The sequence below is a fragment of the Loxodonta africana genome, unplaced genomic scaffold (genome assembly GCF_030014295.1).
Source record: "Loxodonta africana isolate mLoxAfr1 unplaced genomic scaffold, mLoxAfr1.hap2 scaffold_39, whole genome shotgun sequence".
Classification (NCBI taxonomy): domain Eukaryota; kingdom Metazoa; phylum Chordata; class Mammalia; order Proboscidea; family Elephantidae; genus Loxodonta; species Loxodonta africana.
The window spans coordinates 1732980-1759079 of record NW_026975102.1 but is presented as its reverse complement, the minus strand read 5'-3'; the positions used below and the strand labels follow the sequence as shown (position 1 = coordinate 1759079).

General features: G+C 40.4%; 2 long non-coding RNA genes across 5 annotated transcripts in view; one reads left to right on the top strand and one right to left on the bottom strand.

Annotated features, from left to right (window-relative positions):
* LOC135229559 (uncharacterized) overlaps positions 1-26100 on the bottom strand; it is an 847392-nt gene that overhangs the window by 195486 nt on the left and 625806 nt on the right. The window lies entirely within an intron of this gene.
* LOC135229561 (uncharacterized) overlaps positions 1-26100 on the top strand; it is a 690153-nt gene that overhangs the window by 167828 nt on the left and 496225 nt on the right. The window contains exons 2-3 of the long non-coding RNA XR_010320250.1: positions 20358-20502; positions 23628-23741. This is a non-coding gene — a long non-coding RNA (uncharacterized LOC135229561). The remainder of the gene's footprint in view (positions 1-20357; positions 20503-23627; positions 23742-26100) is intronic.

Below are 26100 nucleotides of genomic sequence, written 5' to 3'. Positions count from 1 at the left end.
CACGAGGAAAAGGCCTTTCTCTAAGACTCTAGATAAAGGTGAGGAAAAGTTGTCCCAGATTGATGAGTGCTACAGAACAAAAGGTCTGACTTCCACCAGAAAAGAGAGCCATGGTAGGACAAGATGAAGGATTTGGAACGAATGGATAAGGTCATAAGGAAGATTCTCCTGAGAAAACACTTTCTGTCATTTAGTAGATAATTAACCAAAGTTTATTTTGTCAATAAGAAATGTAGGAAAAATGAGGGATGAAATGAAAGAATTCAATTGTAAGTTTGAGAGCTTTCCAGAATAGCTGCAGACAAGGCACTCTATTGTTCTGGATCTGAACATGGTGGAAGGGAAGGAAGCCAGTGGGCAACTGGGGCAGAGAGTATAGGATGGTGGAAAGGGTGGGTAGCAAGAAGTGTACTTAATTATTATATTTTCTAATGAGATAGAATTAATATACCATGTGAAGAACTAAGGAAATTTCTCAGGAGGTTCTGGGAGTGGTAGGTTGAAGAGCCCAGAACCCACATCGCTGAGGGCAGAAGGGCTATAGACTCCTCCCTAGATCCAGGAACTCCCCTTCCCCTCCTATGTCTCCTGCCCACCTCCCTCAAGAGCTTAACAACTCCTAACCACAAACATGGATACAGGATAGAATTTTTTATTTTCCTACTTTTCTTAACCTGAGCTTCATCTAGGATCAGTCATGTATCACTCTTTTCAGGCCAGTTTTGTTGCCCTCCCCACTACTATTACCTCTGCTGTCCTCCTCCACCCAGTGCTGCCCTCCACTGGCCCTGCTTCCTGCTGCTTCCTGGTTTTCTGACTGGCCTCTAATACCCTTTGAGAGAACCCCCACCCCATCTTCTGTCTGTCACTGGAGCTTACACTCCCCTCCCAAACTCCTTCTCTTTCTTCCTTAACTCGCCAATCCTTCCCTCAAACTCAGAAAAATACTGACCCTTATGCTGACACATACAAGCCCCGCCCACCCAGACAGGAGGCATGGTTGTGATTTGGCTATTAAGGTTTGTGCCATCAGACTCTCAAATATGGACATCTGTTTCTGCCTCACCCTGAAGGACATGGTAATGGGCTTGTGTTCAGAGAAAGGCAATTTTAATCTCCTGGTGCAGGCTAGTTAAGGGTATGAGGAGAAGTTTTAAATTACACAGAAAAGTACAAATTACGCTGTCTCTTTAAGTATAATTCCTTCTATGAAAATCCTTCCCTTAAAAGGAGGATGAAAACAAGTTACAAAGAGGAGACCGATTCTCCTGTTTCAATGTTTACATTCTAAATTTACCAAAAAAAATAACTTTCATAGAAAACATCTTTTAGAGAAACCATGTATGTCATGAAGGTGCAGAGGATGAGGTAATTTCCATATTCCACAGGAGCAAATTCACTTCCATCCAACAAATGCAAAAAAAAAAAAAAAATTTTTTTTTAATGTGGCGATCCTCTGTTTATATTATAAACTATCACTGGATAAACCTTTGGCTGCTAACTAAAAGGTTTGGCAGTTGGAATCCACCAGCTGCTCCTTGGAAACCCTATGGGGAGTTCTACTCTGTCCTATAGGGTTGCTATGAATTGGAATCTACTAAAAGAAAACTGGGAATTTTTTTTTTTAAATCAATGTATTATAATTTTTTGAAAAACGATAGACTTTTGCTATAAGGTAGTACCATCACTGAAATTTTCTGGAGGAGACTTTATTGCCCAGAGTAAATTCCCTAAAGTATGGTCGGTGCCTGGGGAAGAAGAAAGAAACCATGGGGACTGTGGAAGTGGAGGATGGTGGTGATGGAAAGGCCCCCAGGGATCCCTGAGACCAGAGACTTAGGTCACAGTTGAGACACCAGAGCCCAGACGGCTCATGTAAATTAACTCTCCACTATTGCAAGTCTCAACCCAAGAGGAAAGTGTCACTCAGGGTAGAACATGAGAACAAAAAGCCCAAGCTCCAAGCCCAGGAAGATTCCCCAAGTACCAGCGAGGCCTTTTTCATCAGCTTCCACTAGGCAGAATTCTCACTCATCAAATTACTCCAGAGATCAATAGGTCAAGTATGGGTATCTACCCAAGTGTGTAAGGTCAAGGGGTTAGCCATGGTCTGGCAGACCAGACCAAAACATCTCACACCCCTGTTGGCAAAAGGCCCCTGGTCTTGAGGCTGAGTTTTTGAAGAAAGTGAGTGCCATCAGGTCTGCCCTCAGTCTAACCAACACTGAGTCCCTGGTCAGCATCCTGGAGTCCTGGCAAGAAGAGCCAGGCACCTCCAGGAGCATCTGGAGGAGGAGACAGGGGCTGAAGAGGCTACCACACCTACTGGTGCTGCTACACATGTGGGAGACCTGGCTGCAGAGGGTGCAGGCATGGCCTCAAGGTCAAAGGAGAAAGCACCTGAAGACGTGCCAGGAGTCTCAGACTGAGAGAAGCAGGATGTCTGAACTGCAAAATATGCACCCTTCAGGGAAGAACTTCATTCAGGCTTCTTAAACCCACTTCACCTGGAAGATCCACTCTTTTAGCCTTGTGCCCCTTCCACGACCCCTCTAGTACATGGAGAGATCCAGCCCTAGAGCACCAGGGTGGAAGAAGCCCCAGGATAGCTGTCCAAAGACATGAGGTCCACTCCAAAGCTCCCCCCGCCAAGGAGAGAAGAGGACAAGACTCACCTGCAGATGAGGTCTCAGGGCCCTGAGAATGAGCACAATGTCTGTAAGGAAAGAGAAATGGGATTTCAGTGGGACATGGAAGTCTGAGAAAGAGCCTCTGCAAAGATAGCTCTAAGGGAGGTGTGATTGTGAAGGTGGGCTGGTCACTGAGTTCTTTGTAGTACAAGGTAGCAGACAGAAGCCAGACTCTGGGGGGAACCTGCCTGCCAGTGAGAAGTGGGCATAAAACCTTAAACCAATGAGAATCGAATCCCTTCCCAGCAGCTTCTGCACAGATCAGAGGTCTTTCTCTTTTCTGTGGTCTAACCTGATCCGTTCTGAGATCAGAGAATTGGAATAGAAAAGCCTGACTGAGATGAAACGAGCAAAGAGAAGACATGGCCTCCTAAATCTGGTGAAGACAGAATACAGATAACCAAAGGTGAGGATGGGAAGAAACAGATTGAGTTCCAAGTCCCATCCACAGTATCCCAGGGTCTGGGAATCCCTGAAAGTGCCAGAGGTGTGTACTCCCTGGGAGATGCGACCCCAAGTGTCAGAGGAAGCCCTATGGAGCAAGGAAGGGAGGGCAGGGCCTCTAGGATGGGCACTTCCATACAGGCTGCCCATGTGAATTTCTCAGACTGACCGTGACAGATCCTGAGAGGGACAGTTTGAGGCAAAGGAAAGTAAGTTTTCTGAAGAGGGGTGAATTCCGCCTTCTCCTGATAATGAAACAGAAATCCCGTCCTGCTCAGAGGTACTGATTAGGAGGGATTGTGAATTCCCATCCTGCACAGAGGCTGGCTGGGAAGTTCGACTGTCTAAAGACAATGTGGCCAAAGTCTTCTTTATCTTTCAAAGATATATCTTTAACTTCCTGCAAATTCAATTCTGGAAAAAAGCCTAGAATATACAAGCGTGGGTTTTTCAGGAGAGCAACAAGGGGAGAAGGTGATAGTGGCATATCAGAGAAGGAGAACAATAGTCTAATGGTCCCTGTGTTACTTAATGAATCACACATGGTGTCCAGCATTCTTCCTTATCTGTAGACATGTAAATGCAGTAGATGTTTTAGCAATAACTGAATTAATCCTCACAGAATTCTTTTTGGCCATTTCCAGGCATGGAGACCAGAAGAAGTCATTAGTTACAAGAGCAAGCAATAATTCGCTGGTCTGAATTTTGTTCAATTTCTGTGTTTGCCCTTCATAGATGGATAAAAGTCTCTGAATCTGGCATTGAAGACAGTGTTTTCTCTATTGTTATGGATTGAATAGTGTCCCCCAAAATGTGTGCCAACCTGGCCAGACCATGATTCCCAGTATTGTGTGGTTGTCCTGCATTTTGTGATCTGATGTGATTACTTATGTGTTGTAAATTCTAACCTCTGTGATGTTAATGAGGCAGGATTAGAGGCAGTTAGGTTAATGAGGGAGGACACAATCTGCAGGATTAGGGTGAGTCTTGAGTCAGTCTCTTTTGAGATACAAAGAGAAAAGTGAGCAGAAATGAGAGGGACCTCCTACCACCAAGGAAGAAGTGCCTGGAGTGGAGCACGTCTTTTTGACCCAGTGTCCACGCGCTGAGAATTTCCTAGGCCAGGGGAAGATAGATGACAAGGACCTTCCCCCAGAGCCACAAAGAGAAAAAGCTTTCTCCTAGAGCTGGTGCCCTGACTTCAAACTTCTTGCTTCTTAAACTGTGAGAGAATAAGTTTCTGTTTGTTAAAGCCATCCACTTGTGGTATCTCTGCTATAGCCACACTAGATAACTAAAAAACACATATATAAAATAGTCAAAAAAAAAAAAAAGTTTCAAATACACACACATACACGTATGATGTTACTAAACTTTAAAAGGTTTTACATTCTTATAACACATTTAACAATAGAGATTTGTATATAGAAGTTATAATAAGAGCCATCCCCACATAAGTATATTGTACCTGCTCCCCCAAAGTGTCCAGTGTCCAAAGATACATATGTACCCTTTTACACACTGCTTTTTGCCGGGACACACGTAAGGACATTCATTTGTTTGTTTTTATGGAAATTAGGTCATAGTCTACCCATGTTTTTCTCTGAATCACTCTTCACTTGACAATTTCTCATGGTTCCTCTAAATCAGCAGACATGGAAGAAGCACTCTTTTTGGTTTTTCTCATTTTTAACTCCCACCACTCTTCTGTCAGTTTGTTGTAGTGTGGTGGCTTGCATGTTGCTGTGATGTTGGAAGCTATGCCACCGGTATTTCAAATACCACCAGGTTCACCCATGGTAGACAGCTTTGAGTGGAGATCTGGATTTAGACGGACTAGGAAAAAGGACATAGTGATCTATTTCTAAAAACAACTGGCCAGTGAAATCTTACGAATAGTACTGGAACACTGTCTGATTCAATGACACTGCTCCATACCCCAAATCTAAATGGCTTGATATAAAGCATTGGTCTTTGTGATTCACAAAAAGGAGGTGCCAATTCCTGAAAAAGAACTGAAGTGACAGGAGAAACTCCTCATGCTGTTAGAGCCCTGAGTATGGGCCCTAATCCAATGATCTGTCTTCATTAATTCCTTTTCATTTCATCTCTGTGAAAGAGGGGAGGGAGAAGGTGAGAGAGGCTTACATGCGCCTATTCTGTTCTTTAGCATCTAGTTCACTGCCAGGAACAAGTATTCATAAGAGTCTAAAAATCATTAAAGTACAAATAAGGAGGAAAACCTCCTAGTATATATATGTATTAGGTGGCACAAAGAGTTAAGTGCTCAGTTACTATCTGAAAGGTTGGCAGTTTAAATCCACTCAGTTGCCTTGGAAGAAAGGCCTGGCAATCCACCTCCAAATGGTCACAGCTATTGAAAACCACATGGAGGGCAGTCCTACTCTGAAAACTCACGGGGTCGTCAGGAGTGAAAATCTACTCAATGGCAACTGGACTGGTAATCTATATATGGCATAAATGTTGGGAAAATTAGTTTCTGAACATATACACGGCATATAGAATACACTGTACATTAGTATTATGTGCCAAAACCCACTGTCATCAAGTCGATTCTAACTCATAGTGACCCCAAAGGACAGAGTAAAACTGCCGCATAGGGTTTCCAAGGCTGTAAATCTTCACTGAAGCAAGCTGCCACATCTGTCTCCTACAGAGAGGCTGGTGGGTTCGAACCACTGACCTTTCAGTTAGCAGCCAAGTTCTTCAACCACAGAGCCACTAGGGCTCACTGCTGTCATGTACAGTGATTACATAAGCAAATTCTGAAACAAACTGCCTGGGTTTAAATCCTAACTCAGTTTATCAGCTGGGTGTTCTGGGCACATTACTTTACCTCTCACTGCCTCAGTTTCCCATTTCTAAAATGGGTCTTATTCAAAAGGTTGTCACGCAGGTTAAATAAAACACACAAGGTACTTAGAAAAAGGCCTTACACACAGAATGAACACAATAAATGTTAGCTTTCATAATTATTAAGGGAATACAAACAAACAGCTTAGTTGAAGAAACTTCCATTGAGAAAGAGTTGAGTTCCAAAATTCATGTGTAAAGTCATTTACATCAACTGTTAAAGTTGTATGTTTAGATTCAAGTGATTACTGAGATATGTCATGATCTTGAACAGAGTTCTGGGGACTATACAGGCAGACTCTGCATGCCCTTCTCCTGCACATCCATTCCATCTCCCTTGGAGCCCAGACATCATGTTATCAGTTAAACCCCTCCCATGCTGGTGGTGTACTGTTTAAGAGCTATGGCTGCTAACCAAAAGGTCATCAGTTCAAATCCACCAGGCACTCCTTGGAAAGTCTATGGCACAGTTCTGCTCTGCCCTATTGGGCCGCTATGAGTTGGAATAGACTCAGTGGCAATGGGTTTTTAATGGGTATGAGGTAACTGTTCAGTGCTTAAAGACATACCAAAAGCAACCACTAACACAAAGTATAGTAAAAAGTTCTCATTTTAGAATAGCAAAACCTTTTTCTAACACAGTGGTGAATTAGGGTGGACTGTGGATCAAGAGGAGCCCTGGTGGCACAGTGGTTAAGAGCTCAGCTGCTAACCAAAAGGTCAGCAGTTCGAATCCACCAACTAGTCCTTGGAAACTCTATGGGGTAGTTCTGCTCTATGCTATACGGTCTCTGTGAGTTCAAATCAACTAGGGTCTCTACGAGTTGGAATCAACTTGATGGTGGCAAGTTTGGTTTGGTGGGTGTCATGGATTGAATTATGACCCTAAAAAACGTGTGTTTCAACTTGGTTAGGCCATGATTCCCACTATTGTGTAGTTGTCCTCCATTTTGTGATTGTAATTTTACTTTAAGAGGATTAGGGTGGGATTGATTGTAACACCACCCTCACTCAGGTCACCTTTCCCTGGGGTGTGGCCTGCACCACCTTTTATCTCTCCAGAGATAAAACAAAAGGGAAGCAAGAGGAGAGTTGGGGGCCTCAGACTATCAAGAAAGCAACACCAGGAGCAGAGCGTGTCCTCTGGACCCAGGGTCCCTGCACCTGAGAAGCTCCTTGACCATGCGAAGGCTAAGGACAAGGACCTTCTTCCAGAGCCGAAAGAGAGAGAAAGCTTTCCCCTAGAGCTGATGCCTTGAATTTGGGCTATTACCCTACTTTAATGTGAGGTATTACATTTCTCTCGGTTAAAGCCATCCACTCATGGTATTTCTGTTATGGCAGCACTAGATGATGAAGACAGTGGGTCAAGGTGGAAGGGGTGGATGAAGGACAAAAAAAGAAAAATGGACAACAGGAGAAATATAAGAATTCAGAGAACTGTGAAAATTTAATTCCTGAATATACTTTCTTTCTCCTCCCTATAACTGTAAGGACTTTTCTCATATACAGCATATATAAGTAAATCCTTGCAATATTTAAAACACTTAGATTTTTGTAAAACTCATTCTCTGAAAACTCATGGTGGCCCCATTAATTTGTGGCTTAAAAACAACTCAGAACTAAAAAGAAGCATAAATAAATAAATAAAGGCACTGCTGTCATTTGCGGGCGATGTTCTTTTCCTGCTATCCACAACCCACACACTCGGGAGTTAATTTTCCAGGGTCAGTGTTCATAGACCATCCTCTTTCTCTTACCACCACCCCACCACCCTTAATTATTTAGAAAAGGCAGGGCCAGTCAGTGCTCCAAACATCAAGTTTTCTCTCCAAAATGCCAACTGGCACTTGGGGAGCAGGCTACATTCTCAGCTATCAGCACTTCCACTAGCCCCTGCACATAAGGAACATGTCTCCACTGAACTGTTCACTGTAATAAATAATAATAAAAAAGAAAAATTGTAAAACACTGTTTCTTAAAAACAAACAAAAAAAAACCCAGGCATTTCCCTATTACCCACCCACCCCACTCTCCCACACCCAGTGCTCCCCTCACCACACACACACTCAAATATTTCCTACCAAGGGTGTTTCCCAAGCACGGGGTCTGGCTCTGCTCTTCTTTTACACCCCTTGGAGGCCTCTGGAGAAACCATACCTTTGGTTGGCAATTCCCTGAACCCTGCCTATTCAAGCTGGCACTTATTCAAAAAGGCAGTTGAGTCTTCAAGTCAGGTTTTTAAAAGGAGTTTAAGAGGAATCAGGTGATATGCCTACTCACCCTCAAGTTTCTCAAAGGCAATAATTTCTTGAGATGTTTACCATGTCTCAACTATGGGTTAATTAAATCCCTTAGGATGGTGGGCATGGGAAAATCCTCCATCTCAATGCCCCACATTTTGAAAAAAAGAGGGAGAATCTCCAAAATTACAAATTTGAATTTCTACACGCTAAAAAGCCTGTCGGTTCCCTGGTGGTCTAGTGGCTAGGATTCCGCATTTTCACCGCCACCGCCAGGGATTTCCAGCCAGGGAAGAGTCTTTGGAAACCCTGGTGGTGTAGTGGTTAAGAGCTACGCCTGCTAACCAAAGGTCGGCAGTTAGAATCCACCAGACACTCCTTGGAAACCCTATAGGGCAGTTCTACCCTGTACTATAGGGTAGCTACGAGCTGGAATTGACTCCATGGAAATGGGTTTGGTTTTTGTTTTTAAAAAGACTGTCAGAATGATGAATTCGAAAGAAATGCATATTATGTATATTACCTACATGATTGCACAGAAACAAGACTAGAAGCACAGAGACTGGCATAGAGTGTAAATATGAATGTATATATTGAAATATATTTTTTAAACCACACCCTCCCTTGGTGGCTTCTCAGGCTCTCCGAGGCCAAATGGTCAGTGTCAAGCCATCAGGGAGCCCTCTGGTGGGCTCGGAGAGGGCCATCGGAGGTCAGCAAACAAATGACCCTTAGAGGAGGTGCCCTCTGCACCCTCCCCCAATGCTTGGGTGGGGCTTCCTCTCCTCTCCATTTGGTCTGGACCATCCTCACCTGGTCGCCTTGATGCCCCTCACCTGGCCGATTACCCGGCTGGGAAATTGCCAGTTGTGAGCTATCTCAGTGGATTTTCTTTATTTAAAAAGCAGGTTATACAGGTATTCTTTTGATTATTTTTGATATTTTGATAACTGAAGACCCGTTTTAAACTACCAATAACAGACAAATTTTAAAAAATAAAACCATGTATTTTTTTAAATCCCACCACCTGAGGTATCCACGTCTCTAAGTCTGCTTCCAAGCTTCCAGTGCAAATACATATCAAACTACAGAATATTATACTCTTTAAAATGGGGGTGAGTCATACGCATTTTTACAATCTACATTTTCCCATTAAAATGATTCTTTTCCTGTCTATTTTTTTTATACTGAGCTTTATTTGATTTTTTTTTCTTTTTAATTTTACTGGGTTTTAGGTGAAAGTTTACAGCACAGATCAGTTTCTTATTCAAAAATTGATACACAAACTGTTTTGTGACATTGGTTGCAATCCCCACTTTGTGTCAGCGCTCTCCCCCTTTCCCTGTCCACCTCAGGTTCCCCATGTCCATTTGTCCAGGTTTCCTGTCCTTTCCTGCCTTTTCATCTTTGCTTTTGAGCAGGTATTGCCCATTTGGTCTCATACTTGATTGAACTAAGGAGTAAGTTCCTCACGTGTGTTATTCTTGGTCTGAGCCCTGGTGGTGCAGTGGTTAAGAGCTCAGCTGCTAACCAAAAGTCTGCTGTTTGAATCCATCAGTTGCTCCCTAGAAACCCTATGGGGTAGTTCTACTCCGTCCTATAGGGTTGCTAAGAGTCAGAATCCACTAGATGGCAATTGGTTTGTTTGTTTTCAATCTTTGGCTGAAAGGTAGACTTTGTTATCAATTTATTAAATCAACTGGTAATTTGCTGGATATTTCTCATACACGAACTTATGATATCTTCAAATCCAGCCAATCAGGTTTAGGGAGAGAGAAACTTCTCTACCTTAGCCTCCCTGCCACTCCCACACCTTTTTCATTGATTTCCATGCCCTGTTTAAGTAACATCACTCATCACTTCTCACTGTCTAGGTTATCTGAGCCAATTCATGGCAGTCAATTCCACCTGAGCTCTAGGATACCCTCATTTACACACTCTGCCCTGTTGTTCCTTCACCCATGGCTGACTACATCTCCCCTTGAATGTCTACTAGGCATCTCAAACTTAATGTGGTTCAAATAAAATTCTTCGTCCAAGTGTCTTATCTACCTCCCAGTCTTCCTTATCTCAGCAAATATTCTCACTATCCTCTGGGTTGTTCAGGACAAAAACCTAGAAATCACCCTTGATTTCTCTCCTTTATTCAAATCTTGCATCCAATCCATTGATACCAATTCTGGACTCTTGGCACTACCTTAACATAAATCCTGACTCTATCCACTTCTCACTACCTCCACCTTACAGCCACCATCATCTCTTGGTTAAAACTGGACTCCACGCCACCGATCTTCCCTCTTACAGTCTACAAAACAGCATCATTTCAGTGGCTTCTCATGGCGATTAGGAAAAATTCCCAAACCCTTCCCATGGTCTTTCATGACGCGGGGTTTGCCCACCATACTAACCTCATTTCCTAACAGTCTTCCCTCGGTTCACTCCACACTAACTAGCCATGACTTATTTCCTGAGCTTCCTCAAACATGCCAAAACACTTGGTTATTTAAGGGCCTCAGAAACAACTCTTGCCTTTATTGGCAATATCCTCCCTCCAGAACTTCATACAGCTATTCTCTCCTTTGATATAGGTCAGTTATCTCCTCAAATATCCTGCTCCCATAAGCCTTCTGACTATTAATCTAAAACACCTCACCCCACTCCTTCCCTCACATGCAAATCTGTCTTATTTTCAAAATATTTAGCTCTCCTTGACATTTTTTGTTAATTATTACCTGTAAATTTATTTTTTGTGGTGGAGAATGTATGCAGCAAAACATACACCAACTTAACAGTTTCTACCTGAACAATTTAATGACATCGGTTACATTCAAGTTGTGCAACCATTCTTACCCTCCTTTTCTGAGTTGTTCCTCTGTCATTAACATAAACCCACTGCTCCTTAAGGTTCCTATCTAATCTTTTCAGTAGCTGTTGTCAATCTGATGCCATGTAGACAGTTCTTAAAAGAGCATATGCTCAAGGTAGACCATTTTTATTAGTTAAGTAGCTAATGTTCTGGAGCCCTCGTGGCACAGTGGTTAAGTGATACGGTAGCCAGGCAAAAGAAGAGCAGTTTGAATCCACCACCTGCACCTTGGAAACCCTATGGGGCAGTGCTATTCTGTCCTACAGGGTCTCTGAGTCAGAATCAACTCAACAGCAACAGTTTGGTTTTTTCTTTTTTATACTTCAGTTTTAAGATAATTCAAGGGAAGGCTTTTGGTGTAATGTTTAAAGAATATCTCACGGAAATAGTTTCAGGAGTTCATTCACCCTCAATGGCTCCAAAAAGTCTGGGGTTCATGAGAATCTGAAATTCTGTTCTGCATTTTCCCCCTTTTGATCAGGGCTTTTCTATAGACTCTTTGATCAAAATGTTCAGCGACAGTAGCCAGGAACATTTTGGTTCTTCTGGTCTCGTGGCATGCTAGATGTTCTTTTAAAAAACATGAGTGGATGCTGAAGGTTATCAAATACTTATTTTATTACACCTATTAATATAACCACATTTATTTTTCCTGTACATATGGCAAATTATACTGATTCATTTTTGAATGTTAAACTAACCTTGAATTCTTGGGATAGACCCAACTTGGTCATAATATAATCTTCTTTACAGTATTGCTGCATTTGTTTTGCCTATTTATTTTCATATTTTGCATCTATGTTCATCAGTGACATTGGCCTGTAATTTTCGCATCTTGTGCTGCTCTTGTCAGGTTTTGGTATCAATATTCATTCTACAAGCTTTAAAAAGGAGTTTGGGTATATATTTCATTTTATATTGAAGAATTTGTGAAATATTTCTTGAATATTTGGCAGAATTTGCAGGAAAAGCCATCTGACATGAAGTTTTCTTTCTGAGAATAGTTTCAGCTCTAATTCAATTCTATTAACAGTTGTGGAATTACTTTTGCTTCCTGTTTCTTCCTGAATCGTTGTTATTAACTTACATGGTATGATATGTTTGCCTACTTTACCTAAATTTGCAAATTTATTGACTAATATGGTTCATAACATTCTCACGTTATCTTTATGTTCTGCAAGATCTGTAGTCATTTTCTTTCTAATTCCTGATATTCGGTATTTATACCTTCATTCTTTTTCTCTTGATCAGTCTTGCCTAAAGTTTGTCAATTTTACTAGCATTTTCTAAGAATCAACTTTAGTCTTTGTTGCTCGTCTGTTGCATGTATTCAATCATTAATAGAAACAAAAATTTCCATGAATGTTTGTTCTGTTTTTTTCCCAACATTTTGAATGGATGTTTAACTCACTTATTTTTCAAGATTTGTTCTTTCCAATTATATTTTTAAGGCTATAAGTTTCCTATATTATATTGTCTGTACTGCACAACTTTTTACATGCACTATGTTCATAATTGTTCACTTCAAAATGTATTCTAATTTTCATCATGATGTCTTTTTTGACTCATAGTATTTTAAAATATCCAAGGACATGGAGATTTTGTATTTTCTTTTTCTAAGATGGTTTCTTTTTTAAGTATGGTGTACTTACATAGTATCCTCTATATTATTGCAGACTCTTGAAATTTGTTGAAACTTGCTTTATAACACAGTATATAGTCAATTTTTATAAACACTATGTATGTGCATGAGATGAATGTATATTCTTTAGTGGTTAGATAATGCACGCACATATACATATATCAATTTGGTATTTTTATACATGTTAAATCTTCTGTATCCTTGATAATTTATGGACTTCTATGTTTCTGAGGGGTGTGTTAAAAGTCTATTATGATGCATGATGTCAAAAGGAGCCCCAGTAGTGCAGTGGTTAAGCACTCAGCTGTTAAACATTTTGATCTGATCCACCAACTACTCCACAGGAAAAAGATATGACCGCTTCCTTCCATAAAGATTACAGCCTTAAAAACCCTTTGGAGAAGTTCTACTCCATCCTATAGTCACTATGAGTCAGAATTGACTCAACAGCACACAAGAATAAACGTATGATGTGATGGAAACTGAGGAGTACGAAGGTATAAGAATTGGTCCTACCTCCAGGGTCAAAGGATGAAGGACAGAGAAAACAGCAGAGACATCCAAAAGCTTGGAAAAAAGGAGGCTGAGAGGAAGATGCTTGGTGGTTTAAGGGCTTTGAAGGGCTACCACATATACTGAGGAATCTGGAGTGCAATGTTCTTGCCTAAGGATGAAGACATGCTCATAAAGATCCTGACAAAGCTCTGGGCTTGCACCTCTGGCTGATCTTTGGGCTCCATGGGGGCAGGAAGTGAAGGCTAAGGCAGAGTTTTAGGCACTCTTGCTTAGCATTGAAAGAACGCCCCAGTTCAGAGCCAATCTGCAAAGACTGGGATAATGTTCCTTGTTCTTTTTGGCTACAAGCTTTTAAAGAAATCACTGTCAGGTCATGAACTGACTGCTGACATAACAGAACAGAACTTCAGTGTCCACACATGAGAAGACATACAATCTTTGCAGAAATAGTTTGGAAACATCACTAAGCAAATGGATGACTGGCCCTCAAGAACAAACAAACAAAAAAAAAGCAAACCCTAATGACAGGAGGGAATCTGATTTCCAGAGTTACATTATAATGTTTAAAATATCCAGTTTTCAACACACTATTTTAAGTCATAAAAAGAAACAGAAAAGGATGGTTCATTTGTTAAGAAGAAAGAAGAGAATGAACAGAAAGCATCCCTAAGGAAACACAGATATTGGGATTACTAGACAAAGATTTTAAACCAATTGTCTTAAATTTCCTCAAAGAGCTAAAGAAACCATAGACCAAAAAAAAAAAAAAAAGGAAACCAAGAGAAGAATGTATGAACAAGTAGAAAATATTAATAAAGAAATATTATACAAAAGAACCAAAAAGAAATTACAGAGCTGAAAAGTAGAATAGCTGAAATAAAAATTTCATTAGAGGAGCTCAACAGCAGATTTGAGCAGGAAAATGTAAACTTGAAAAAGCACAACTGAAATTGTTCTAACTGAGGAGCATAAAGGAAAAAGAATGAAGAAAATGAACAGAGCCTAAGGGACCTGCGGGACAACATCAAGCATACCAATATACTCATTAAGGAGTCCCAGAAAGGAAAGAAAGATGAAAGGACAGAAAGAATATTTGAAAACGTAATGACTGGAAGATTCCCAAATGTCATCTAGATATCCAAGAAGCTCAATAAACTCAAAGGACAATAAATACATAGATATCCACAGACAGACATAATCAAAATGTCAAAAGACAAAGACAGAAACTTGAAAGCAGTAAGAGATAAGTGACTCCTAATGTACAAGAGAGTCTCAACAAGTTTAACTGTTGATTTTTCACCAGAAACCATTGAGACAAGAAAATAGTGGGATGATGTAGTTAAGGCACTGGAAAAAAAAAATACAGAAACAAAACTATGAAGCAAGATGTCAATATCTAGCAAAACTATCTTTCAAAAATGAAGGTGAAATTAAGACATGCCCAGATACACAAAACCTGAGGGAGTGTGTTAGTAGCAGAACTGCCTTATGAGAAATGCCACAGGGAATCATTCTGGCTGGCATGGAAAGACACTAGACAGTAACTGGAAGCCATAAAAAGAAACAAAGACTCCGTAAAGGTAACTACTTAGATAAAACAAAGTCAGTAATATTTTTATATCACGCCTCTCTTTTTTTCATATATGATTTAAAGCATGAATGCATAAAAATACTTACACATCTCTCTTAATGGACACACAATGTATAAAGACGCAATTTTTGTAACAGCAACGTAAGTAGGGGAGGTAACTGAGCTGAATAAAAGCAAAATTTTGTATACTGTTGAAGCTAAATTTATATTAATTAAAAGAAGATTGTTATAAATATAAGATCTTAATTGTAATCCTCATGGTCACCACTAAGAAGTTAAAAAATATAAGGAAAGGAAATAAGGAGAGGACCAAAATTGTACACTTGAAAAAAATCAGTCAAACACAAAAGTGGACAGTAGTGAAGAAAATGAGCAACAAAATACATATATGACCTACTACAAAGTAGAAGATATAAGTCCTTCCTTATCATTAATCGCTTTAAATATAAATAGATTAAATTCACAATTGGGATCATTAAAGTTGTGTGTCAACTTTGTCGGACCATGATTCTCAGTGCTTTGGCAGTTACGATGTAGTTTAGCAGTCGTATACGGATGAAATCACTTCCATGATGAGATGTGATATAATGCGATTACCTCCATGATGGGATCTGCTGTGAGTAGCCAATCAGATGTAAGGGAGTTTCCTTGCGGGTGTGGACTGCATCCAATATAGGTGGACTTTCTGGCAAGGCTCTTGAGCTTTTGCTCACTCTGAATCCTGCAGCTGGCTCCTCTTCATCTGATCTCAAGTTTTTGGGATTTGAACCTTCAGTTTACCTTCCAATTTTGGGATTCATCAGCCTCCGCAGTCTGTGAGGCACGGCCTGCCAGCTTACCTGCCAATCTTGAGATTTGTCAGCCTTTGCAGCCTGTGAGCCACAGACCTGTTGTATGACCTGCAGATCTTGAGTTCTGCAGTCCCTGCATCTACGTGAGTCAGGAGAAGCCACCAGCCTGACCCATGGACTTGAGACCTACCAGCCTCTACAGCCTCGTGAGCCATTTCCTTGATATAAATCTATTTAAATATATATCTCACTGGTTTTGCTTCTCTGGAGAACCCAGCCTAAGATACCAATTAAAAGACAAATATTGGCAGAATGAATAAAAAAATCATTCAATTGCTATCAAGCTGATCTGACTCATGGTGACCCCTCCCCCCATGTGTGTCAGAGTAGTACTGACACTCAAGTGTGTCAGTTCAATGGCTAATTTTTCAAAAGTAGATCGCCAAGCCTTTCTTCCGAAGTCCTTCTGGGTGGACTCAAACCTCCAACATTTTGGTTAGCAGCTGAATGCATTAACCGTTTGCACCTCCCAAGGACTACAACATCTATCTATGTTTATTTCTGTATTACTTGTCTTTATACCATATACATACACACACACATATGTACACACACATAGACATCACACAGATGCTTTGGACTTCAACTAGCAGGGCTCTAGTAATTGTTGATAGAAAAGTATTGATATCAATTATAAATGCGTATTTGTCCATTTCCCCTTTCAGATTTATTAGTTTTTGTATTTTGGAGCCCTGTTGTTAAATACGTACACATTTAGGATTGTTGTATCTTTTTGGAGAATTGAACCTTTATTATGTTATGTCCCTACTTATTCCCAATAATACTCCTTTTTCTGAAGTATAATTTGTCTGATATTAATATAGCTACTGCAGTAGAACTGGATAATTTTCAACCGTTTCAAGAGGTAGCATAAGATCAAGAACTGATGGTATAAAAAGAAGAAATCGAAGCTGCATTGAAGGCATTGGTGAAAAAACTATCCTCTCTCCACCATCTTCACTAACTCTGACACCAACTGTCCCTCACACAGCACTCCCTACTTCTCTGCTGGGTTCAATAATTCATTGCAATGGCCACACAGAGCTCGCAGTCCATATTCATGATTATGGGGTTTATTAGGGAAGTAACAGTTATAGCTCAGGCTCAAAGACACTCAGAATACAGTTCTTCTATCAGGACAGCCTCTTCCCTCCTGTGCTCACAGGCGTGCCTCTGCCTGGCCTTGGGCCTCTCTCCAAAGGCACTCAGCTTTCCTTCTCCCTGGGCCATCATCTCCTATAGCCGGGTGCCTGTTGCTTGGTCTCTCCTGCCATGGCATCTTACCGTCTTCAGGGTTACAGCTTCCTCTCTCTATCTCAGTCTCCTGCTTCTAGGAGCTTCTCAGTGCAGGGATCTCAGGTCCATAATATATGCTCAGCTCCTGGCTGTTCTTCCTTGATGGGAGTTGAAGCCTCCTCTTTGCTCTGGAACTGGTTCTCTTTGAAGGGAAAACTAAGCAATCCCCTTGGTGAGCCACAATTACCCTATCACACAGTCCTGCCCAAGCACCAGGGTGGATGTTATAAGACCATGGCTAGAAAGGCCACACAAAGTAAACAATCACATCACAGTACCTTGGACTCATTTTTCAAGTGAAGTATCAAAAATCCCATACGAACAAATTGGTAAAGAACATAATCAACAGCAAGAACATTTTCATAATTATGTTTTCTGTATTTGGAAGACATCTATAGTACTATTCTTATTTTGCCAATTCACACGGATCACAGAGATTAGTGGTAGATATTGCAGTACCGGAAAACTCTCTGGTGAAACAGTCTGTGAGCAGCCTTACAAACATGGATATTCCACCAGAGTCAAAAGAATGACGTTACGTTAATCATCAAAGAGAACATTTCAAGATCTAGCCTGAAGTACAATGTTGTCACTGATAGGCTAATACCCATACACTTACAAGGAAGACCAGTTTATATGACTCTTCAAATTTATGCACCAACCACCAATGCCAAAGATAAAGAAATTGAAGATTTTAAACAACTTCTGCAGCCTGAAATTGATCAAACGTGCAATCAAGATGCATTGATAATTACTGGTCTTTAGAATGTTAAAGTTGGAAACAAAGAAGGAAAAGTAGTTGGAAAATACAGCATTGGTGATAGAAATGATGCCAGAAATCTCATGACAGAAGTTTGCAAGACCAGTGACTCATCCACTGCAAATATCTTTCTTCACCAACATAAACGGCAGCTATACACGTGGACTTTACCAGATGGAATACACGGGAATCAAACTGACTACATCTGTTGAAAGAGAAGATGGGAAAACTCATATCATCAGTCAGAACAAGGCCAGGGATCGATTGTGAAACAGACTGTCAATTGCTCATATGGGAGTTCAAGTTGAAACAGAAGAAAATTAGAAAAAGTCAAAAGGGGCCAAAATATGACCTTGAGTATATCTCACCTGTACTTACAGACCACCTCGAGAATACATTTTACGTGTTAAACTTAACAACTGAAGACCAGGTGAGTTGTGGAATGACATCAAGGACATCATACATGAAGAAAGCAAGAGGTCCTTTAAAAGACAGGAAAGAAAGAAAAGACCAAAACGGATGTCAGAAGAGACTCTGAACCTTGCTCTTGAATGTCGGGTAGCTAAAGTGAAAGGAAGAAATGACGAAGTAATAGAGCTGAACAGAAGATTTCAAAGGGTGGCTTGAGAAGAAAAAGTATTATAATGACATGTGTAAAGATCTGGAGATAGATAACCAAAAGGGAAGAACACACTCAGCATTTCTCAAGCTGAAAGAACTGAAGAAAAAACTCAACCCTTGAGTTGCAATATTGAAGGATTCTACGGGTATAATATTAAATGACACAGGAAGCATCAAAAGAAGATGAACGTAATACCCACAGTTACTATGCCAAAAAGGATTGGTCGACCTTCCACCATTTCAGGAAGTAGCATATGATCAGAAACCGATGATACTGAAGGAAGATGTCCGTGCTGCACTGAAGGAATTTGTGAGAAAAAAAAGCCTCCAAGAATTGATGGAATACCAACTGAGATGTTTCACCAAATGGATGCAGCACTGGAATCGCTCACTTGTCTAATCCCAAGAAATTTGGAATACAGCTACCTGGCCTACGAACTGGCAAGGATCCATATTTACGTCGATTCCTAAGAAAGGTGATCCAACCAAATGTGGAAATTATCAAACAATATCATTAATATCACATGCAAGTAATATTCTGCTAAAAATCATTCAAAAGCAGCTGCAGCAGTACATTGACAGGGAACTGCCAGAAATTTAAGCAGGATTCAGAAGAGGACATGGAAGGAGGGATATCACAGCTGATGTCATATCGATTCTGGCTGAAAGCAGAGAATACCAGAAAGATGTTTACCTGTGTATTATTGACTATGCAAAGGCATTTGACTGCTTGGGTCATAACAAATTATGGATAACATTGCGAAGAGTGGGAATCCCAGAACACTTCATTGTGCTGATGAGGAACCTGATCAAGAGGTAGACGTTCAAACAGAAAAAGGTGATACTGCGTGGTTTAAAGTCAGAAAAGGTGAGTGTCAGGGTTGTATCCTTTCACAATACTTATTTAATCTGCAAATAATCTGAGAAGCTGGACTATACGAAGAACACGACATCAGGATTGGAGGAAGACTCATTAACAACCTGCATTTTGCAGATGACACAACCCCACTTGCTAAAAGATAAGAGGACTTGAAGCACTTACTGATGAAGATCAAAGACCGCGGCCTTCAGTAGAGATTGCACCTCAACATGAAGAAAACAAAAATCCTCACAACTGGGCCAATGAGCAACATCGTGATAAACGGAGAAAAGATTGAAGTTGTCAAGGATTTCATTTTATTTGGATCCACAATCAACACCCATGGACACAGCAGTTAAGAAATCAAAAGATGCATTGCATTAGGGAAACTGGCTGCAAAAGACCTCTAAAGTGTTGAAAAGCAAAGACATCACCTTGAAAACTAAGATGCAACTGATCCAAGCCACAGTGTTTTCAGTGGCCTCGTGTGTGTGGGAAACCTGGCTGATGAATACGGAAGACTGTAGAAGAACTGATGCCTTTTAATTGTCGTGTTGGTGAAGAATTCTGAATACACCATGAATTGCCAAAAGAACGAAAAAATCTATCTTGAAAGAAGTATAACCAGAACGTACCCTAGCCTAGAAGCAAAGATGGCTAGACTACATCCTACATACTTTGGACCTGTTTTCAGGAGGAATTAGTCCATGGAGAAGGATATCATGTACTATTTCTTTGGACTATCTAAGACCTGAAGAACAAAATCTCATGGTCCAAATTAACGTTTTTACTTACTAATTTTCAAATATAGCCCTGGTGGAACATTTGGTTAAGAGCTTGGCTGAAACTAAAAGGTTTCAACCAGCCTCTCCTTAGAAGCCCTGCTGTGCAGTTCTATTCTGTCCAATAGGGTCACTGTTAGTTAAAATTTAATCCACAGCAATGAGTTATTTAATTTTCAAATACAAATTTTTTGTGTTAATGTCTAAATTCTAAATTAAATTTTATTTTATAAACTACCTGTTTTATAAATTTACTTTCTATTATTCAAATTTATTGTTATGGTAGAATCAAATTTAAAAAGTGACATAATTTTATATCCAGGCAAAATGAAATGGCAATAACTAAGTGGAGTGCAAAAATGGAAGCCTGCAGGAGATAAAAAGAAAATGATTTGTGAATCCCTAAAGACAATCCCAAAATTCCTTTTTAGAATGTAATAAATCAGAAGAGACTTCTTCCATTAAAGGTACGTGCTTATGGGTGGGAATCATCCTACTAGTACCACTAGTGCTGAAATTAAGGATGGCAATACAAATATAACAGGATTTGTTCCAAATTCTGCATCCATTTCTTGCTGTAGTAAAAAAAAAAAAAAAAAGAAATTAGTAATGATCTAGAAAGTGAAATTAAGAATATTAAATTGTCACATCTGCAGACCCCATAAATAACAGAAATGCAGATCCTGCCTTGCGGAATAATTTTCCTTCAATGAAGTAAATTACTGGATCAAAAGAGGCCCAAGTGATTCTCAACATTACAGTTGTCCACTTGTAAATTTGTGTTGAAAATTCCTGGATGGTAAACAAAGTTCTATAGCCAGAATTTTTTCTAGAGTGCAAAGTTAATGATGAAAATTATAAGAGGGAGTGGCTACTGCAATCTCCATCAGTCAGCTCCCTGTATTGTTTTGTTTGCAAACCTACTAACCAAACAAACCCGTCATCCTCACTTAATTCTCGAATTGTTACAGATGAATTTAGCAATTGGTGCAAATTGAATAGGATCAGTAAACATGAAAATAGTTCAATTCACAGAGATCATGTTATCATATTTAAACCAAACACATTTGTTCTGGCTTAACTTATGAACTGGAATCACAAATTAATGAACATCAGTATTGAAAAGACATTTTATAAAGTGTCATTGTTGTCATAACAATCACCGAATGGGGACTATCTTCGTGAAAAAGAAATGAAGTCTTTGGGTCCCCACGAAATGGAAAATTTTAAAGTTGACTTCAACTTGTTGCTCATTTGATCTATTTTTAGCAAGTCACATCTCAAAATATGGTAACACAGGAAAGGGCAATCCATCCTATAATTCTCAAATAATGTGTAAAAAATTTATAATCTTGATAAGTGATGAAGTTCAATCAACTACTGTCAGTGAAATAAGCATAGCTCGATATTTCATTTTGTCTGTGGATTCCACTTCTGAGCCTTCTCATACAGGCCAGCTAAGGATTGTTTAAAGATCCATATCTCCAACAGATAGAAAACCTGTGTGGTGATTTATCACATTTCCTAGCTTAAGAAATCATACTGGTAAAGACATTGCAAAGCAAGTGTTTCACTGATAATGCGAAGCTTGCAAAATTGATTTTTCTAAGTGCAGAGACCAATCCTATAACAATGCTGCCATTACGTCACTGCATTATAAAGGCATACAACAGAAAATTCTGGAATGAAATTAATATGCCCTTTTCATACCAAGGTGCTGCACATTCACTTAATTTTGTAGGATATATCACAATAGATTTTTTTTTGTCCAAAGGCAATTGAAGTTTTTTCTAATATTCAGTTACTTTACAAATTTTTTGCCACCTCTACTCACTGATGAGCTGTTCTTAAAACATATTCGGGCAATGATTGAGCACTAAAATGTCTAATACACATTGGGAAGCACATGCTATAGCAACAAGTACAATTCTAGGTGCCACACAGAATATTGCTGAAGACCAGATACAAAAAGGAAACTCCAAAACAGAAGCTAAAATCATCGCTGCCTTAGTCACCTAGTGCTGCCACAACAGATACCATAAGTGGATGGCTTTAACAATGAGAAATTTATTTTCTCACAGTCTAGTAGGTTACAAGTCCAAATTCAGGACGTCAGCTCCAGGGGAAGGCTTTCTCTCTCTGTTGATTCTGGAAGAAGGTCCTTGTCCTCCATCTTCCCATGGTCAAGGAGCTTCTCAGGTGCAGGGACCCCGGGTCCAAAGGACATGCTCTGCTCTTGGTAGTATGAGGTCCCCAACTCTCTATCCTTTCATCTCCTGAGAGATAAAAGGTGGTACAGGCCACACCCTAGGGAAACTCCCTGTATCTCGGATCAGGGAGGTGTTAAAATCCCACCCTAATCCTCTCAACATAAAATTACCATCACAAAATGGAGGACAACCTCACATGGCCTATCCAAGTTGATACACACATTTTGGGGGGACATAATTCAATCCATGACATTCTACCCTTTGGCCCCCCCAAAATCACATTCTTGCAAATGGAAAACATATTCATCCCATCACAAACCAAAACCAAACCCACTGCCGTCCAGTCGATTCCGACTCATAGTGACCCTATAGGACAGAGTAGAACTTCCCCATAGAGTTTCCAAGGAGGGCCTGGCAGATTCGAACTGTCGAGCTCTTGGTTAGCAGCCGTAGCACTTAACCACTATGCCACCAGGGTTTCCTCATCCCATCATAGCATAGAAAAAGTCTTAAATCAAGTCCAAAATTCAAAAATCCCTCTTCATCTGTGAAATCTAGGACACAAGTTATCTGCTTCCAAAGGTACAATGGCATAAAAGGAACAAGCTAGACATTTCCATTACAAACTGAAGAAGCTTGAGGGAAAGAAGGCATAACATGAACCAAGCGAGTCAGGAGAACACAGCGCATTAGCCCTCAAAGACATTGCAAACCAAGTGTTTCACTAATTAGGCGAAGTTTGCAAAATTGATTTTTCTAAGTGCAGAGACCAATTCCATGACAATTCTGTGAAATGTCACTGCATTATAAAGGCATGCAATGGAAAATTCTGGAATGTAATGAATACGCCATTTTCATACCAAGGTGCTGCATATTCACTTAATTTTGTAGGATGTATCACAATGGATTTTTGTCAAAAAAATGATTTTTGTCTTCTATTCAGATATTTTACAAATTTTTTGCCATCTCTATTCACCGATGAGCTGTTCATAGGCAATGATCACCATTAAAATGTCTTTCTAATACCCACTGGGAAGCACATGCTATACCAACGAGTGCAATCCTGGAATCACACACCCAGATTCTAGGTGCCATAGAGAATATTGCTGAAGACCAGTCACAAAAAAGCGATACCAGAACAGAAGCTTAAAACGTCGCCAACGAAATGTAAACACAGACCATGTATTTATGTTTGTTATGTATAATAATATATTGCATCATTTTCATTTGACGAGTCAGTTCTCCAAGATTCAGAAGTAAATTTATAGACATGCATAGATCTCTACCAGCTATTAACAAGATATTTACATAAGAGACTATTTTGAAAACACAATAAAACAAATACTGCCAAATACTGATTATCAAGCAGTTTATTGTTGCAGAAGCATTAGAAGAAACAAGTAAATGACAGAAATGCTCCAGAAGTATTGAGTGCCAGGAATCAATTTTACATAACCACCATCACTGACACACTTGAATCTTGCATGAAATGAAGGGTAAGGATGTATGAAGTTCCTTCTGATATTTTTTTCCTTCTTAATGTGAATATAACTGATGAAGAATTCCTGAAAGTATCCAATAAATTAGCACAGGCTTATCCTGATGAGGAAACCCTGGTGGCATAGTGGGTAAGTGCTACGACTGCTAACCGAGAGAAGGCAGTTCAAATCCACCAGGGGCTCCCTGGAAACTCTATCGGGCAGTTCTACTCTGTCCTATAGGGTTGGGATGAGTCAGAATCGACTCGACGGCAGTGGGTTTGGTTTTTATCCTGATGACTTAAGACAAACCTTTATGGAGAAGTGCTACAAAATCATTCTTACGTTAGAATTAAGTTTAGAGATTCAAGTCAAATTTTACTCATGTAGGCATGTAAATCAAAAAACCAAACCCATTGCTGGTGAATTGATTTCAACACACAGCAACGCTATAGGACAGAGTAGAATTGCCCCCATAGGGTTTCCATGGAGCAGCTAATGTATTCGAACTGCCAAGCTTTTGGTTAGCAGCTGAGTTCTTAACCACTGCACCACCAGTGCTCCAAATATACTCTGGCCCAGTAGTTCAAATGCAACAGCCGCTCCTTGAAAACCCTATGAGGCAGTTCTACTCTGACCTATAGGGTCATTATGCATCAGAATTGACTCCAACCCAACGGGTTTGTTCTGCCTACTGCCTCATCCCTATTTCATTTTCTCAAAGATAAGTTTCTGTGATAGTGTCAGATTCAGGAATGTGATGAAAAATGTCTCTTGTAGGGGTGGGGCCAAGATGGCAGAGTAGTCAGATGCTTTATGTAGCCCCTCTTATAACAAAGACCCAGAGAAGTAAATCGATTATATATGACAATCTAGGAGCCCTGAACATCAAAGGTGAAGTTACAGAATTGGACTTAGTGGCAGGGGGAGGGGAATATGGTTCAGAAGCAGTGAGAGGTTGACAGACCTGACCCAGCAGAAACCAGCACCCTGCAGGCTGGATCGGATGGCATGTGCGGTGACGCAAGCAGTGACGCTCGGGACATGTTTTCCACATCTGAAGAGACCGAGTGGTGGAAAGCCTACACAAGCCTCCATAAGCAGTGAAAAGCAGTGCTAAGTTGGCAAAAGATAAGTACATGCATTTAAAATGCCACACAAATCAAAAATCATCCCCTTTGGGAAGAACACCTCTCCCATTTACCTGCTTCCTCCCTCTCTGTTTTTAGTCTTGGACCAGCTTCAGCTATTTCTGGGTCCCCTGGGCCAAAAGTAGGAACTATTACATGCCCTGGAGCAGGAACAAACAACAAAAAATAATCTGCCAGCTTCCCTAAGCCAGGAACTCAGGGAAGGCACAGACATAAGGGGTCCAAGGACTTTGAATGCCTTTCACCCTTGCATAGATCTGTGTGGGCCCATTTCAACAGCATAGGCTCTCATCAGCACACTACAACAGGGTAAATACCTGAAGCCTATTTTCAACTGTATCAGCTATAAAGTGGAGGGGCAGATTTCTGATATTTGACAACGTTCTGCCAATTAAGCAGGGTCCTCACCTACCCACATCAGTGACCTGAGGGTTGGTGGCTCCACCCATGCCACCTAGCCACCCAATTCAGGAGTGCAAGAGTAAGTGGTGAATCCCAGTCCTTACAACCAACAGCATTGGGTGCCCATGGTCTGGCTGCAAAACCCACCCACCTATGTGCTCTAGGGAACAGGGACATGCTTTCCTCCCAGACACTCAGGGGCAGTCATCCCCCCCCACAGTAGCCAGACACCTGTACCTACACCAATCAACCCTGTCTATGTAGGACTGTAGGTAAGAGCCTACACCACACACTTGGTGACCGACTACCTGGACACCTGAGCTGAATCCATACAAGAATGTAAAAGGGCTCCTAGGCTCACATACCTAGTAACAGCTCTGATCACCTGGTGACAGGATGTAAGAACTTCAAAAGGTGCCAATAATCAAACTAGCTCACCCAAGCAGCCTATTTGGGCATATCAAAATAAAACAAGAAGCTAGGACACAGTACACACACACACACAAAAAAAAACCAAACCCAGTTCCGTCAAGTAGATTCCGACTCAGCAAGCAAACATAAAATAAATGAATATAATAACTCACTAATGGCTCAGAGACAAGTGTAAATATCAAATAACATAAAGAGGCAGACCATGATGGATTCAGGAAGCTCCCAAAACAACAAATCAAGAAATCTTCCAAATGAAGAGAAATTCCAGGAATTGCCGGAGGTAGAATTTAAAAGATTAAGAGACCGAGCTCTTCAAGAGATGCAGGAGGAGATCAGGCAAAAAGAAGAACAAGCCAAGGAACACACAGATAAAACAACAGAGGAACTTAAGA